Source organism: Saimiri boliviensis, chromosome 13 (genome assembly GCF_048565385.1).
Source record: "Saimiri boliviensis isolate mSaiBol1 chromosome 13, mSaiBol1.pri, whole genome shotgun sequence".
Taxonomy (NCBI): Eukaryota; Metazoa; Chordata; class Mammalia; order Primates; family Cebidae; genus Saimiri; species Saimiri boliviensis.
The window spans coordinates 79,768,352-79,785,105 of record NC_133461.1 but is presented as its reverse complement, the minus strand read 5'-3'; positions in this window follow the sequence as shown (position 1 = coordinate 79,785,105).

Here is a 16,754-nt window from a genome sequence, read left to right as displayed (position 1 = left end):
GGATGTAAATTAAACTCAAGAGTAGTTCCTTTCCTGGGGATCTTGTCGGAAGAGGAGATGCAGGTGTACAGAGAGTCATCTCCTGGAACTTCAGGCGATGGAGTGGAGGGTTTATGACTTTCTTCAGAAGGTGTCCAAGGCTTCAGCCGAGTGTGATGAATCCATGAGTCAATTCCCACCACCTTAACTGCCGTTGGGGCAGACAGAATAACTGAAAATGGTCCTTCCCAAGATGGGCCTAGAGAGGGAGACTCTGAGGGGATTTAACAAGCACCAAGTCTCCAGGACAGAACAATTCTTTCCCTTTTTTTCTAGGGTGTCCTTCAGGTAAATTTTTAAGAGCCTGTTAGTTCTTAGCCAAGGAGGTTATACATTTTATTAGATCTGTGGTTTCCTTGTCTAATACAAGATCATTAGTAAGAGACGGTCATCCATAAAGCATCTCATAGGGCTGAGAGGAATATCGGGAGACTGCTCACCCTAGGACTCCTTGGACAGTTGCAGACATAGAGGATAACTGTTCAGGACAGAAGAGTAATACCGAGAAGGCTGTGCCAGTGTCCAGGAGGAGATTAACCTCCTGGCTTTCTACAGTCAGCTTTACCCGGAGCTTGATGAGGGTGATGACGCATGCCGGCACTTGCCCCGGGCACTCAGTCCTGCAGTTGGGTCATCCGGTTAGACACCTCAGGCCCTGGGAACCTTCATCCCCTGGGACAGTGTGCTTTCCAGTGATCCCCTTGGCACAGTGGGCATGGATGAGGTGGTGGTCCGTTCATCTGGGGATAATTTCTTATAAAATGTCCCTTCAGACCACACTGGTAGCAAGCTCTGCACTGGCAGCTAACCCAAGCCTTTCCCTCATTTGAGCCCCTTGGGTCTGCTTGCCTGAGGGCCAGGACTAAGGCTGCGGCTTTTCTCCGGTCTCTCCTGTTCCTTTCAGCCTGTTCTTCCGGGTCCCTATTATAAAACACTGAGGTTGCCAGGTTCAGTAATGAGTCTAGACTTTGTTCTGGCCCCAGGGCCAGCTTCTGGAGTTTCCTTCTAATACGTACTGCAGACTGCATAATAAACTTGCCCTTTAGTATTAACTGATCCTTGATGGAGTCTGGTGACGGGGAGTATACTTTCTTAAGGCCTCCCTCAATCACTTAAGGAAAGCTGTTGGGTTTTCTTCCTTTCCCTGAGTTATGGTGGATAACATTGCATAGTTCGTGGGCTTCTTCCTAGTTCGCCTTAATGCCTCAAGTATGCAGGTCAAGGAATGCCTATGGTCGCAGTCCCCTTGTTCTGAATCAGGATCCCAATGAGGGTCCATGCCAGGGACTGCTTGTCTACCTGTAGGAAGTCTATCCTTTTCTTCTGGCATCATTAGGTCACGTACTTGACTAAGGTACCAGGTGTCCCCAGACTCTTGAGCTGCTGCTAGAGCAGCCTCTCTCTCACTGCTGGTTAGGGTTTGATTAAGCAATAGCATGACATCCTTCCAGTCTAATTCGAAGGACTGACCCAGGCTCTGCAGAACATCTATGTATTTGTCCGGGTCATCTGAAAACTTTCCTAAGACCACCTTAATGTGCTTTAAGTCAGAAAGTGAGAAGGGGGTGTGCAACTTGGTCGGGCCAAATTCTCTTCCTGCTGACTGTAGGGGACAGAGTCTGGGCATCTGGGTAGTCTGAGATGCCTTGGCCATCTTGGCCCTCCGTGGCTCCTGTCGGGGTACAGGGACCGAGGAGCCCTGGTTGGCATTGGTGGAGGTAGTAGCCACAGGGAGTCCCAAATGTGGAGGTAGTCCTGAGGAGGGCTGAGTAGCGTATGGAAACAGGCCTGACAGAACTAAGGCTTATTCCTTAGAGAAAAGAAAAGTTGCGCATAGGGAACCTCATGGCATTTACCCTCGCTTTTACAAAACAAGTCTAATTGTAAAATAGTGTCATAATCTATACTTCCTGTAGGCCGGGATTTTCCAATCGGCAGCAGGTATTTCAGCCACACTGTTCAGCAGAGAAAAACGAGCTGCTTTTTCTTCAAAGAATGTGTGTTAAATTGGCCCCAATTCTCCAGGATACATTTTAATGGTGACTTTATTTTAGGAAGAGTAGCACCCATCTGAAATCGAACACAAGGGATGCCTGCATCCCTGGTTATTAATTGCAATCATGAGATCTGAGGCATCCCTCAGATAGGGCATTGGATCTGGGGCGTCCCCCAGTCAGTACTTGGTAATTTCCGTATGCCCACAATGCGTGATCATCTTTGGGCCTCCTATGTGCTGGGCCTAATCACGCTACCAGTGCCATGGGTACTCACACTCACTGTCTGCATGCCTTTAGTGACCACCATAAAGACATGTGAACTGCTGGGATGGGTGATTCATACCAGCTTGTCGCTGCATGGCTGAGGCCAGAACGATGCCCACAGGACCTGCGCCTCCTCCCCCACCCCATATTCCATTATAGGAAAATGCTAGGAACTGGTTTGACTATGATCTTCTAGATGGAGAAATTCTGCCATAGAGAAAGCCAATTCTAAGCATGACAAATTGTACATTGTTAGATTCTGGCCCTATTTAGTTGTATTGGGAAATGTATGGGCGTAAAAAACACAATGGCCCAAAGCCTTCAGCTTCTGAATTCCCCCAAAGTTTTCCCCACTCAAGACTGATCCCACTGGGGATTTGAACTCACAAATCTTATAGCTGCTAAGCCCTATGTCTTAACCCACTGCACTAACAGGTCATTCCTTCTGAAAACAGGCCGAGGAGAAGTTTGTCTTCCTGAAATCTGGAACCAGGTGTGGGCCCAAAAGCCTGGGCGGGGCTTGCAGCCAGCAGCTGCTTTTTGCTTCAGCTGTTGGCTCCTTCAATTAACTGAAAGTTAAAAAAAAAAACTGCTTGCCACTGTGAGTTTGAAAGCCAGGTGCATCCCTATTTGGGTGGCTCTTAGCACTGCTGCCTCCCACTCGGGAATACCAGAGAGGCTTGCTGGGGTTTGCCAGTCCCACGCAAGCCCCAGTTCCATGACTGAGAGGCAGTCCCATGGTCGCAGTTCATGACCAAGTGGCGGGCCCTGTCTGGTTTCTTGGTCCAGAGATGTGGCCAAGAGAGAGAGAGGGAAGAAAGGAGGTTTGAAAAAAAAAATAAATAAATAAAAAAAATAAATAAAAGCTGTGCCTTCAAGTCTAGCTGGCCTACACCACTTAAAGACAGGCTGGGGCCTGGATTGGCCACCAGGCGCTGGTGGCCCCCACAATCTGGCAGGACCACTCCTGGTGTTTCCTTAAAGTCATAGGACAGATTACAAATGAGGGATTCCAATATAATTTACCACTCTGACGTAACAGTCTCTTACGCTGTACCTCCTGGCTTGCTCCCGAGAGATGAGACCAGGTTCTGGAGCACGGGGGAGGCTTCCCCGTTAAGATGTGTTCTTCCAGGCCCTTGGTCCCTCACTCACCCAAGAATGGGAGGGAGGACCACATCGGGCATGGTACACTCGTAAGTGAATATTGGACTCCAAAGAGTCTTGCAGAAAGTGATTTATTTAGGCAGAGGGAGAGAAAAAGAAGAAAGAAAAGCAGCTTCTATTAGGTCATGAAAGGGGATATAGATAATGGAGCCCGCCTGGATGTGGTAGAAGGGGACTTCTGACCTGGAAGATCTTCCTGCCCCATTCAAATTTTGTTATGTGAAAGGAGTTCCTTTAAACTTCCACTGGAGTGATTAACCTTTGACTTTTTCTCATGCACGTGAACATTAAATGAAGACCTCTAAGATCTCGGATGGAGACATGGTATGGCACTGGGAAGTTCTTGCCTTGGAAACTATGCCCCCTTGGGGACCTGGGAAGAGAATACATTCCCTCAGTTGGGATTGGGTGGAATTATTTTTCATATGGAACAGATATAAATCTTTTGGGGCCAGAGGGAAGAAATGTGAAGCCATATTCCTAAAATGTCCACTTAATCCCAGGTGCTTTACATGTGGAAGAGGAAAGCAAAGGTATCAAACTGATATACTGCGAGAAAGGTTCACATGAGCATTGCTGGCTTTGAAGATGTAAGAGAGCCATGAGTCAAGGAATGTAGGTAGCCTCTAAAAGCCCAAAAAGGCAAGACAATGGATTATCCCCTAGAAGATTGAGAAAGGAATACAGTCCTTCTTACACCTCAATTTTATCCCAGTGATATTCAATACAAACTTCTAACCTCCAGATAATAGGGTGATAAATCTGCATTAGTTTTAGGGCACTAAATTTGGAGTGATTTGTTATACTTACAATAGGAAACTAATATGCCTATAAAGATAATTTTAGGGACAATTGGTAAATTTGAATATGGACTGTACATTAGATGATATTATGGAATTATTGTTCATTTTATAAGGTGTATTAATATTATCGTGGTTATATTAGAACATGTTCTAGGATATATGTTCTGGAGTATTTAAGAGTGAAGTATCATCAGATTTGCAGACTTTTAAGAATGTTTCTGCAAAAAAAACACAAATAGGCACACATAGAGTGAGTATAGAGGTAGAAACGGTGAAAGAGAAAGAGAGAAAGGAAGCATGGCAAATATTAACAACTGGTCACTCCAAATGAAGTATATATTTTTTTATTGTACAAATTTTTTAACTATTCATTGAGGCTTGAAATTTTTCAGCATAAAATGTTGAAAGAAAAATCATTTATCTGGGAAAATACATAAGATGAAAGATTTTCCTCTTTCTTCATTCTTGTTAATTAAAAATGCACAGTAGTAAATGATGAAGTGTCAAAATGAATGGTACTGAGAGGTTATAAAGATTCATAGACAGAAGAGCACAGCGTAGCCCAGATTGCTGATGAAGGCCTTTTGGAGGAAGTAAAACATGAGTTGAATCTTAAAAATAAGTAGAGGAATGGGGATGTACTTCCCATGAAAAGGATGCAGCAGGAGCATGTGAGCTATGTGAGGGGCTGGGGAATGGAAGAATGAGCCAAGGGTGGGGGATATGGAGATCTCAATATGCCACACTGGAATATCGAGGAAAGACCCACAGAATAAAGGTCATTCTCCATGCCAGGAGAGCTTTGAGAGGGAAAGGAGGTAACAGGTACAAAGCAGAGCAGTTTGATGCCAACCAATCCTCATGGCCACCCTATTTGAAGGAGTCAGACTTCCGAAGATGGGGATTTTCAATGACGAAACACATGATATTTAGAAAAGGAATCAACTAGAAGAAAAACAGAGCTGCAAGATTTAGGAAGTTCAGTTTGATAGCATGTGATACATAAAACAGATTTGGAGGAGTCTTGTCTTGGATCAGACACTTGGAAAGCAATTAGGATGTTGCTTCTGTAATCTGGTGTGAAGAGACAAATATCTTGCCCCAGCAGAAAAGTCAAACAGATTTTTCTCTTTCTTCAATTTTTAAAAATATTTTTTGGAAGGAAGAGTTTGAAGAAAGTTTTTATTTGATCTGTTTTATTTAAATATGCTTTAAGTATTGCCTCAGGCTCATGTTGACTTCTCTGGCAGAGTGTTTGAGGTCCTCACAGAGAAATCAATGTTAAAAAAAAAAAAAAAATTATTCCACATACCTGCTGAGCAGAGTCAGCAGCTGTTGAGGAGCAGCAGTATACACCTCAATGCATTTACTCTAACTTAGGTTTCAGGTGCCACCACTAATGGCTCTCTTTATTCGTTTATTATATTTTATTTGTTTTACTTTAAGTTCTGACATACATGTGCTGATCGTGCAGACTTGTTACATAGGTACACATGTGCCATGGTGGATTGCTGCATCTATCAACCCATCAACCCGTCATCTAGGTTTTAAGCCCCAAATGCATTAGGTATTTGTCCTAATGTTCTCCCTCCCCTTTCCCTCAACCCCCCGACAGGCTCCAGTATGTGATGTTCCCCTCCCTGTGTCCATGTGTTCTCATTGTTTAACTCTGACTTATGAGTGACAACATGTGGTGTTTTGTTTTCTGTTCCTGTGTTAGTTTGCTGAGTGTGATGGTTTCCACCTTTATCCGTACCCCTACAAAGGACATAAACTCATTCTTTTTTATGGCTGCATAGTAGTCCATGGTATGTTTATGCCACATTTTCTTTATCCAGTCTATCATTGATGGGCATTTGGGTTGGTTACAAGACAATATTTGCTATCGTAAATAGTGCTGCAGTAAACATAGATGTGTGCATGTGCCTTTAGAGTAGAATGGTTTATAATCCTTTGGGTTTAAATCCAGTAATAAGATTCCTGGGTCAAGTGGTATTTCTGGTTCTAGATTCTTGAGGAATTGCCATGGTGTCTTAATGGTTGAACTAATTTGCACTCCAATCAATAGTGTAAAAGCATTCCTATTTCTCCTCTTTTCTAAGTCTGTGTGGCTTGAGACATTCTAGAGAATTTGTAGCTTAGAAATATATGAACAAACACAAAAATAAAAGGAGAGCATTATTACCCTCCTAAGAAAGTTGTGGAGACCACCTTCTTTCTACACATGCTGCCTGGCATGGCTTCGGGCTTAAAATGCAAACCACAGCTGAGGTTTTGGCTCTCTGTGTAGGGATCTTGTCTTTTTCTCTGTTGCACACTTAGCCTAGTGCTCAAAAGTTAGACTGAATAAATGCGTAAAATGAATGCATTTATAATATGTCTACAATAATCCCCATACATACTAATCATGGCTGTCCCTGATCAATGGAGTACTCTCAGGGAACTCACAGTCTTGTCATAAAAAGAAAAACATGCACAGCGGCAAAAATCTCAGGCCCTGAACTCAGGAAGTCAAGGCACGGAAAACTTTCTTTAGTTTTTTATAACTCAGTTAAATTTATATTCTGAACCCTTATTCTACAAAGATAAAAGAAACTCTACAGTTTCCTTGTGATCTTAGTTGTTTGAGAGGATAGAGGATTGGGAAGCGTGTTTCATGTCTGCGATGATATGCAGCATTGACTATTCACTGTGGGTTTTCATCTCTCTATGTACAGAGATGTTCTTCTGATGTGGTTTCAACCATTTGCCTGTGGAACACATTGTGTTCCAAGCATAAGACTTGGTAAGGCCCAGCACTTACCAAGCCGTCTGTATGTCCCTCAGCAGTCCCAAGCCACACAGAGGAACACTTGTTGAGACTGTTGAAAGCCCTGTCAGGCAAGGTCAGGATTTCCTCCTGTTTTGTTTATTGCTATATCCTAGCACTTAGAATATTGCCTGGCACAAGGTAGGCACTCAATGGGTGAAATAGACTAATTCATCTGATCTCTGATTTCTCAAACATGGAAGGGATTCTGTCATCCATTCCCAGTGTCTCATCTGGCTGTGAGGAAGAGAGCTGCCTCTCGCCTTTCTAATCTGGACTTCATGTCAACATGCCATCCTCCCAAAGAGCTTCCTTATTATCAATCCAGAAAATGGAATGTTTATCTACTTGGAGGAAGGAATGCTTGGCTCTTGCTCCTTAGATGGCTTCACAACTATCTTATGCAAGTCCTGTGTTCTCTCCTTTTCTTCAAGAGGGCTGCGCTTTTGCATGTCAAAAGCCAGCAAGTGGTTCCTTTCTTCCTATGAATGCTGTTTGTCGCCCACCCTTGAAACGCTGAATGAAGGCTACTCAATGAAGGCTACTCTCGCTGAATGAATACGGGAAGAGTCAAGGGATACAATAAACAAACAAGGGTAAAGACAACATAAGCAGCATTCCAAAATATCAGTCCACTAAAATTAGAATAGCATGTAAGAAATGTTTTACGATATGTAGGTATGAAATGATATGAGAAAACAGAGAAATCTCCCAGGACAGTAGACAAAAGAAGGTGTCAAGAAAAGGGTCTCAAAATTAGAGTCAAATAAATAGAGTGACTATTTCATTTCCCCATTAAAGAATTCATAGGCATTTATCAGGAGAGTAAGACAGGCAAGAGGGAGAAAAACAAGAGGTACCACAGCAACAGAGGAAGCTCAGAGCAGCAAGTAAGATGTCAAGCTCTGAAATCAGACAAGACAAGCCTAGGTTCCAATTGTGAGTTACCAGCCCTAAGCTGGATAATTCTGGACAGTTAGTTAAACTCTCTTAGCCTTGGTTTGCACATTTGTAAAATGGGATAGGATAATACAGATTTTATAGCTTGTATGTGAAGAAAAAAAATAGAGAATCCACATGGAATACCAAACACTAAACCAGCATTGGTGGAATCAAGGCAATGACAGTAGGGGAGACCAGCTTTAAGCTTTATTTTGGGCAGATGAAAGATTTGGTACCTGACAGGATATAGGAACAATGGTGATAGGAAGTGAATTACAGATGGACTCCAGTTGTCTGGGAACAGTGTTTCAGGCCTGTAATCCTAGCACTTTCAGAGGCCAAGGCTGGAGGGTCACGAGGTCAGGAGTTCAAGACCAGCCTGGCTAACATGATGAAACCTCCCGTCTCTACTAAAAATGCAAAAATTAGCTGGGCGTGGTGGTGTGTTCCTGTAATCCCAGTTACTCTGGAGTCTGAAGCAAGAGAATTGCTTGAACAGGGACCTAGTAGGTGGAAGTTACAGTGAGCCAAAATCGCATCACTGAACTCCAGCCTGGTCTACAGAGCAAGATGCCATCTCAAAAAAAACAAAACAAAAAGAAAAAAGAAGAAAAAAAATGGACTCCAATCTGGGCAATGGAAGTGACCAATTTAGGCAAGGCGGACCTAGTTTCCGAGAAGCGGTGAAATCATTCTGTTTTACAGGTGGGGAGAGTGAGATCCTGTAGCACAGCCATGTGAAAGCACCCTTAGCTGCTAGAACTATATGTAGTAGGACTGGGTGCCCTCTCCCTTTTTCAATACAAATTAATAATGCTGAATTGCTCTTCCTAATACAAAGCTAATACAATGAAAAGATGCTGGTCACTGCCAAATTTAAATAGCTCCAAAAGTGTCAGAATGTAGAGTTAATTAAAACAGTGAATCATGTTTAAACATGGTTTATCTGCATCAGAAACTATGCACTGTTACAGGTTACAGTGCCAACAACCATCCATTATTTCATGGTTTAATCCTCCCCATGGTGGACAGGGGGCATTTTAACATAAAAATGCATTGAAGTCATATGGAGAGAAGCAAAAAATAGTATGAAATGGGAAGTGTATTTGTCTTGTTGCTGCTCCATTCTGAATAATTAAGAGTCACTGTTTCTCTCCAGAATAGAACCGTTAATGTTTCTTCAGCTGACTGCAGGATGCTGGCCAGATAGAGCTATGAACCAGAAAAAGGCCAAAATGACAGAACATGGAGAAATGCAGGAGATCCAGTGAGTAAGTACCCAGCTGAGAAGGTTTCTGTGTGACGTGGAAGGCCCATATCATGGGCACAGAACAGAATTCTTTTGTACGGTCTTTTTAACTCTCAGAATTTTCGTAAGTAGTTACTAGGAAGAAGGAATTATTCTGGCAATAGATTGTCCCTGTGTGCCATCGTGATATCTTAAAGCAGAAGAGGAGGGTGGTACTGGGGTCTGGCACTCAGGAGTGAAGTTAGGAGTAGAATGCAGCTTTGGGAATCATTGAAGTCAGAGGTCTGGCAAAATCACCCAGGAAGAGCATAAATTGAGACAAGATTGCTTGAAGGATATATGTGTAGACAAGATTAAGCTTTTCTTCTTCTTTTTTTTTTTTTTTTTTGTTAGTTTTATTTTTTTTTACACCATTTGCCAACTGAAAAGATTGTTTTAATGTACAAGGAGAATAAAAAATTCACCAAATAACACTGGGCAGAGTACCCAGAGAGGCAGGGAAGAATCTGAGAAAAAAGTGGTATGAATGAGAAGAAATAGAAAGGAAAACTTGTGCAGGATTGTGTAACTGTTCCACTTGCAGTCATCAGAAAATCATTTTTAGCCTCCTGGAGATGGCAGAAACCAGATTTTAGTAGGCTGAGGTAGTAAGGAATTAGTAAAGGCAGCAAGCTCAGAACATTCTTTTAAGAAATGTGGGGGGCCGGGCGTGGTGGCTCAGGCCTGTAATCCCAGCACTTTGGGAGGCCAAGGCAGGCGGATCACGAGGTCAAGAGATCAAGACCATCCTGGGCAACATAGGTGTGTCTCTACTAAAAATACAAAAAATTAGCTGGGCGTGGTGGTGCGTGCCTGTAGTCCCAGCTACTCGGGAGGCTGAGGCAGGAGAATTGCTTGAACCCAAGAGGCAGAGGTTGCAGTGAGCCGAGCTCGTGCCACTGCACTCCAGCCTGGCGCCTGGTGATGGAGTGAGACTCTGTCTCAAAAAAAAAAAAAAATGTGTCTGTGAATGTATGAGGTATTAACAGGATTATACTTAGAAGAAAATATGATAAGAGTGTAGCAAATTGCTGACATACAAGAGGATGAAGCATACTTGCAGGTATAGGTGTCTACTTGTAGCTAAGAATGTAGGTGGATGTTTCGAAGGTTGTTTGCATGTTTGCTGTGTCTTTAACGAAAATGACAGCATGAACTCTAAATTAGACGTGCATTGTTTTGAGAGGCTGTTTGGCAAAGCCCCAGCTGTCATCTGACAGGTCTAGTGGAAAAGTAAGAAAAAAAAAGGCAGAAATACATGTAGCATTGAAACTTAGCAAATGTCAAATAAGAAAGCGTAGTTTTCAGTATTCTTTATTGAACCTGGACTCCTGTTTTCAGTGGCAATTCTAACGCCTCACATCCCCTTTGCTAGAACTACATTGCCCTGATTTGCTTTTCCCTCTCCTGGGAAACCTGCTGTGATAAAGACATTGATGTTAAATCTCTTTTCTCCCTTTCTATAAATACTTACCTATCCTTCTCTTGAATATATCCCTTTTTACCTTTGTGAGTGACAGTGTAACTAGCTAACTCACTTATATGGCACATCTATTATATGCCAGTTCCATAAAAATGGCTAGAAGATCAAGGAAAAATAGCTCTGGTTATGTTCTCAGGTACCAAATCTAAGTAGAGTGAAGGCACATCAGAATCACCTATGGAGATATTTCAAAATTTACCTGCTTCCCAGAAATTCTGATAGGGCTTCCAGATATTACAGCTCCTTCCTCTTCCTTCTCTACCTTCCAAGAATCACAACAGCAGAGACCACTGGTAGTGTTAGAAGTATTTCACACTATTAAATGCGTTGTGTGTCACTGATTTCAGAAGAGTGGGATAAGTATAAACAAACTACTACAACACAATAGACTAATTTAATCTAGAATGTTTTTCACTAAATTCTTTAAGTGGAGTTCTCTTGGAAAGGCATACGGTAAGTCACACAGAGAGCTTTCTAAACAACTCCAACGGTCCTGAGAATGATCAGGAATGAAACGTCACAGGAAACGGCTGGTAAGTGGGGCCTTGGAGTTGTTTTAATTCACTTATACAAGGATATGCTACTTGGATATCTGAATTCTGAGTAATTCAACTTTTCTGAAGTAAGCACTATGTGCTAGAACAGCTACAATTAATTAATAAAATGAATTCTCTACAACAATAATAATTGCTCTTTGAGAGAGGCCAAGGACACTGAACAGTGTGATAATCATGTTCTGCTGGGAGTAAGCCTGTGGGCTGGAGGAAGGGCACACAAGAGGCACATGTAATGATTTTAAAAAGAGTTAGGGAAGCCTTCCTGTAGGAGGTTTTATGTGACAATGACTTTTTATATTTCATCAGAGGCATTAGATACTTTAACAAAAAAGAAGGGCCAAAAATTGAAATTCTGGATTATGGACAAGTTGGCAGGTGTCTTAGTCCTTGTGTGTTGCTGCAACACAATATCACAAACTGAGTAACTTTCAATGAATAGAAATTTATGTTTCTGGCCGGGCGTGGTGGCTCAAGCCTGTAATCCCAGCACTTTGGGAGGCCGAGGCAGGTGGATCACAAGCTCAACAGATCGAGACCATCCTGGTCAACATGGTGAAACCCCGTCTCTACTAAAAATACAATAAATTAGCTGGGCATGGTGGTGCGTGCCTGTAATCCCAGCTACTCAGGAGGTTGAGGCAGGAGAATTGCCTGAACCCAGGAGGCGGAGGTTGCGGTGAGCCGAGATTGAGCCATTGCACTCCAGCCTGGGTAACAAGAGTGAAACTCCGTCTCAAAAAAAAAAAGAAAAGAAATTTATGTTTCTTATGATTCTAGAGTCTGAGAAACCCAAAGTCAAGGGGGCCACCCCTGAAGAGGGCCTTCTTATTGCATGATTCCATGGTTATGATTCCATGTTTGAAGCTGGAAGGATATGAAAGCACATGAGAGACAGAGAGAGACAGATAGACAAAGACAGAGTGAGCGGGCACCAAACTCTCACTTAAAACAACCCGCTCCTGCAATAGACATTAATCCATTCATGAGGGCAGAACCTCATGGCCTAATTACTATTTAACTTTCTTCTTAATTCTGCCACAATGGTAATTAAATTCCAACATGGGTTTTGGAGGGGACATTCAAACCACAGCAGTAGTGTTTTGTTCTCACAGGTCTCTGGGCCCCGGTTACACTAACCACATCACGTAGGCAATGTCTACAGTCTGCTTGATTGCAGGGACAGATGACATCAATCAGAAAATTCCCCTTAGAGAAACTGATGTTCCCTGAAGTTAGAAAAATGCTTGGATGAATTTTACTATGAGGGATTTTTAGATTCTCTACTCCCGCTTTCCTATTGAATTTACTCCAAAGGGAATGTAGAACAAAAACTAAGAATAAATCAGCCATTTTTTTTATCGCAGCTGTGACTACTACTAAAAAGCAAAAGTCTACAAGAAATAACCTTGATTCATAATGCTATGCATACTGGGTAAATGGCTTAATAAAACACAGTATTTCAGATGGATGGCTGGGCCAGGGTGACATCACAGGCAGGAATGAACAGAGAGTGCTCCATACATAACAATGCGGAGCACATCATAGAATGATGAGGACTGTTAGAAATACGTTTATTGTGTCTTAATTGATATAAATGGCCTTTGAGACATGTGTGATAGGAACACATTCATGAAGGAACACAAATAAAAAGCTCTGCTTTTCCTATCGGTAATGTTATTTTATCAAAAAAGAGGTAAGATCAACTGAAGCTGAGAGTAAATAGTTTTTTTTAGAGGCATGTAGCAAACAACATAACAATCTCAAAACAGAAGGGACAAAAGAATTAACACTTCAGAATTACTTTTGATAGGGAGCAGCAAACATCTCAATTGAATCTGCCTCACTGTTTTCCAGAACTCTACAAATTACAAATACTACAAATCTGTAAAACGTTAGTGAAGTCTGTCTTTAGACATTTCCACTTTTGCTAATATAGATCCACTATTTTCCTCTTAAATGCTAAATTGGTGTGTTTGATTCATAAGTCATACATTGAAATGTCAGTGATCGTGGCCAAAACCAAACGGTTCCAAATAATGTTAAAGTGCAGACTACATAATAGCTAACTATCTATTAAACACTTTTTACTGAGCAAAGGGCTGTGCTAAGGGACAATATGTTATAGTGCCAGCCACTATATATTATTTCATTATTTAATCCTTATAAAGACCTCAGATGGCATTTATTATCCCCCTTTTACAGATGAGAAAAAAGCAATAATGATTATTAAGCAATTGCTCAGAGTTACATAATTAGAATGAAAATGATAATACTAGAGAGAACACACTCTCAAACAGGCTTGTTGCCAATGCCCATGCTGGATCACTGAATGGAATCTGGCCAGAGAAAAGCACTTCAATTGTTCATTCCCTCAATTGCTCAGTCTCCAGTTCTACGTTGTAGTTTGAGTTTTGGGGGTGGGCAAGCGGTGTGTGTAGGGCCAGTGAGTTCTGAACACACGATCTGTTTTTTTATTTTTGTTTTTAAATTTTAGTCCCATGTTGAATTCAAGGCATATATGTGTTAGGCAATTAGTGAATAAGGAGTGTTTTCTAAATTGAAACAAAAATGCAAAAGTATTGTACAATCAACAATGAGGAGTTAATCATCTTCCTCTTTCTGCACCCTTACTACCACCAGTCACAGCGTAATTGAAGTTATTCCCTTTCTTTTTCTCCCATGTGTAGATCTCTGTTTAGACTCTTTCAACCCCATGTCTTTTTGATAAGACTAAATGACAGGAAGCTGCACTTCATCTAAGCTTGCAACACTGCTTAGATTCTGTGCCTTGACTTGAGTGACCATATCTGAGCCAGACCCTCGGCCAGTCTGCTTAGTTCGTCTGGTCAAACTTCTGGAGCAGGATACTGCAATAACCACTGGGACTCCTCTTTATGGCAACATTGTGTTTCTTCTCTCTTAGTAAGCCTTAGTGCTGGGTTTGACCTCCTTATGAAAATCTGGAAAAAGAAGAAAAACATCAAGGTGCATTTCATAGAGCCAGGAGAACTCAGAGGATGATATGAGACTCAAGGTAGTGTCTTGAGGAAAAGACTGAAGGATGTAGACATAGGAATATGAGGAAGGAGTTTCAGAGAAGAAAATGGTTGTCAGAAGGAACATAATATTTTTATTTATTTGTTAATTTAACAAATGGATGCGCCTACTTTGAATAAGGAAGCTATGTCAGGCACGAAGAAATAAGTAGGCATGTATTCCTTCCTCCAAGAGTAGCTAAAATCTTCGGAGATATCACATATAGGACATAGAAAACTAAAAAAAAAAATAAATAAATAAATAAAATAAGGCATTTAGCTAAGGCTGTCTGTACTAGTGATGTAGGTAAAATGTTATGGACAATCAGGATACAGTTCGAATGCAACAATTCTGTGACCTGGAGAGCATCTCTCTAATATCTGAAAGATGGGTAGTAATTGGATATATGGAATTATTACAGAATGGAAACGAAGTTCTAGTTCAAATAACTAATAAGAGCAGAGATGATATAATTTGGCATGTAAAGGGAATAGTGGATGGTTCCATTTGGTTGGTGCAGAAGGCATGAAAGTGGGAGTATTTGGAAGAAAGCCTGCCTCTGCTGTGCTGTATATGAACACCCAACACAAATGCCATCCCTCCCTGCCACCCTTACCTCATGCTCAGCCTTTACACTGACTTGCTATCCTTGACTTTGCTCACTCTCAGTTTCCCAGATCACACTTTGTTCCTGTTTATAACTGTTTGGTAAGCCCTCAGACCTATCAATTCCATCTGTTCAGGGTAGTGTCTGTTCCAAAGTACCATGAGAAGGTCATCAGGGACTTGGACAGTGGAACAGGGTGAGATGATGTAAGGACCTGTGTAGATCCTGGTACAGTGGCAGTCTCCCAGATGGGAAGTCACGTGGTAGATGAGGTTTGCAAACACCCATTCACTTAGCCCAGGATGGCACAATTCTGTTGTACATCTCTGATGGCCTTTTGTAGCTCAAAGGCTTGTCACTTTATAATGAGCAGGATAGAATCACACCACAGTGGTATTTCATGCTAATGGTTGGACCCATGTGACTTCAGCTCAATAGCCCCATTATTTTTTAAGAGCATTGTGTTCCATCTGTGCTTACGTCCTCTCTCCTATATTGCTACCTGTTACTGTATGCCCCACTCCTCACCTCCTTTCCTGCTTCCCCAATATACTGAAACACAGATTATTGTGATTTAAGAAACTTAATGCCACTAAGTGTCATGGAGGAAAATATTTTCAACTATCAGGTATTGGGAAATTTTCAGAAATATACAAAGCCCTGAAGGTGATGATCTCTAGTTTTGTGTTCCTTGTTAAGAATGTAAATTAGGTATACTAGGTGCCTACTGTCATCTCGTATTTCAAGGAATGTGATCCAGGATTCCTAACCCTCACCCTGAACCAAAGTTACTGGATACACTGACCTTCTCAAAGATTCTCTTCCTGGGCAGAAATACAAGATGTCTTATAATTGACTCGGAGTTGGAGACATGCCCTCAGCTGGGCCAGTGAAAATAATTCTTAACACTTTTTTGGAGCTACTGGGAAAATTTCCCACTGGCATTGCAAAGCCAGTGAGATGCAAGCCTGGAGTTGTCTATGTGCGTCCTTGCCGCCAAGTTAAGAATAATCTGTTGACTTATTTACTAAGTTAAGAAAGAAGCCACCATGAAAAGAAGTACAGCTAAGAGTTAGGATCAGAGAAAAAAAAAGAAAGAAAGAAAGAGAGAAAATACAGCTTGGTATAATTTTAGTCCTTGAAAACAACCATATGTGAAAACAGCTCATTTCTAAGCTTTATCTCATGGACTCTTAAGTTAAATTAGTCAACTTAGTTTCTTTTGTTATTATTTACGTTCACATTCATATTTATATTTGTTTTATTTTATTACCTTAAATGAAATGGATTTGGATTATTTATAGATGAAACAACCTTAGTGCAAATAACTAGTGGATAATTTGTATTTCTGACAATCTCCAGATAAGATGACTTGCATTTCATATTTTGAAAAAACAGGGCCACCTTGGGACATTTCTTTACCCATATTTTGCACTTCATACCTCTGGGACCCTAACTTCTTGAATAATATCTTGTACATAGTAGACTCTCATTATTTTATTTGTCATATGATAATAAAGGGGTGGACATTAGAAGTCAGTGAAATAGCACAGCTTTTTAGGTTTGGATGAACACTATGGCTTATATTGCTATTTTTCAAATTACTGTTTTAGCGATAGGGGTCTTGCTCTGGCCCCCAGGCTGGAGTGCAGGGGTATGGTCATAGCTCACTGCAGCCTTGGATTCCTGGGCTTAAGTGATTCTCCCTTCTCAGCCTCCCAACTATGACTTACAATTCATAAGATAGAAACAAATCTGTGTG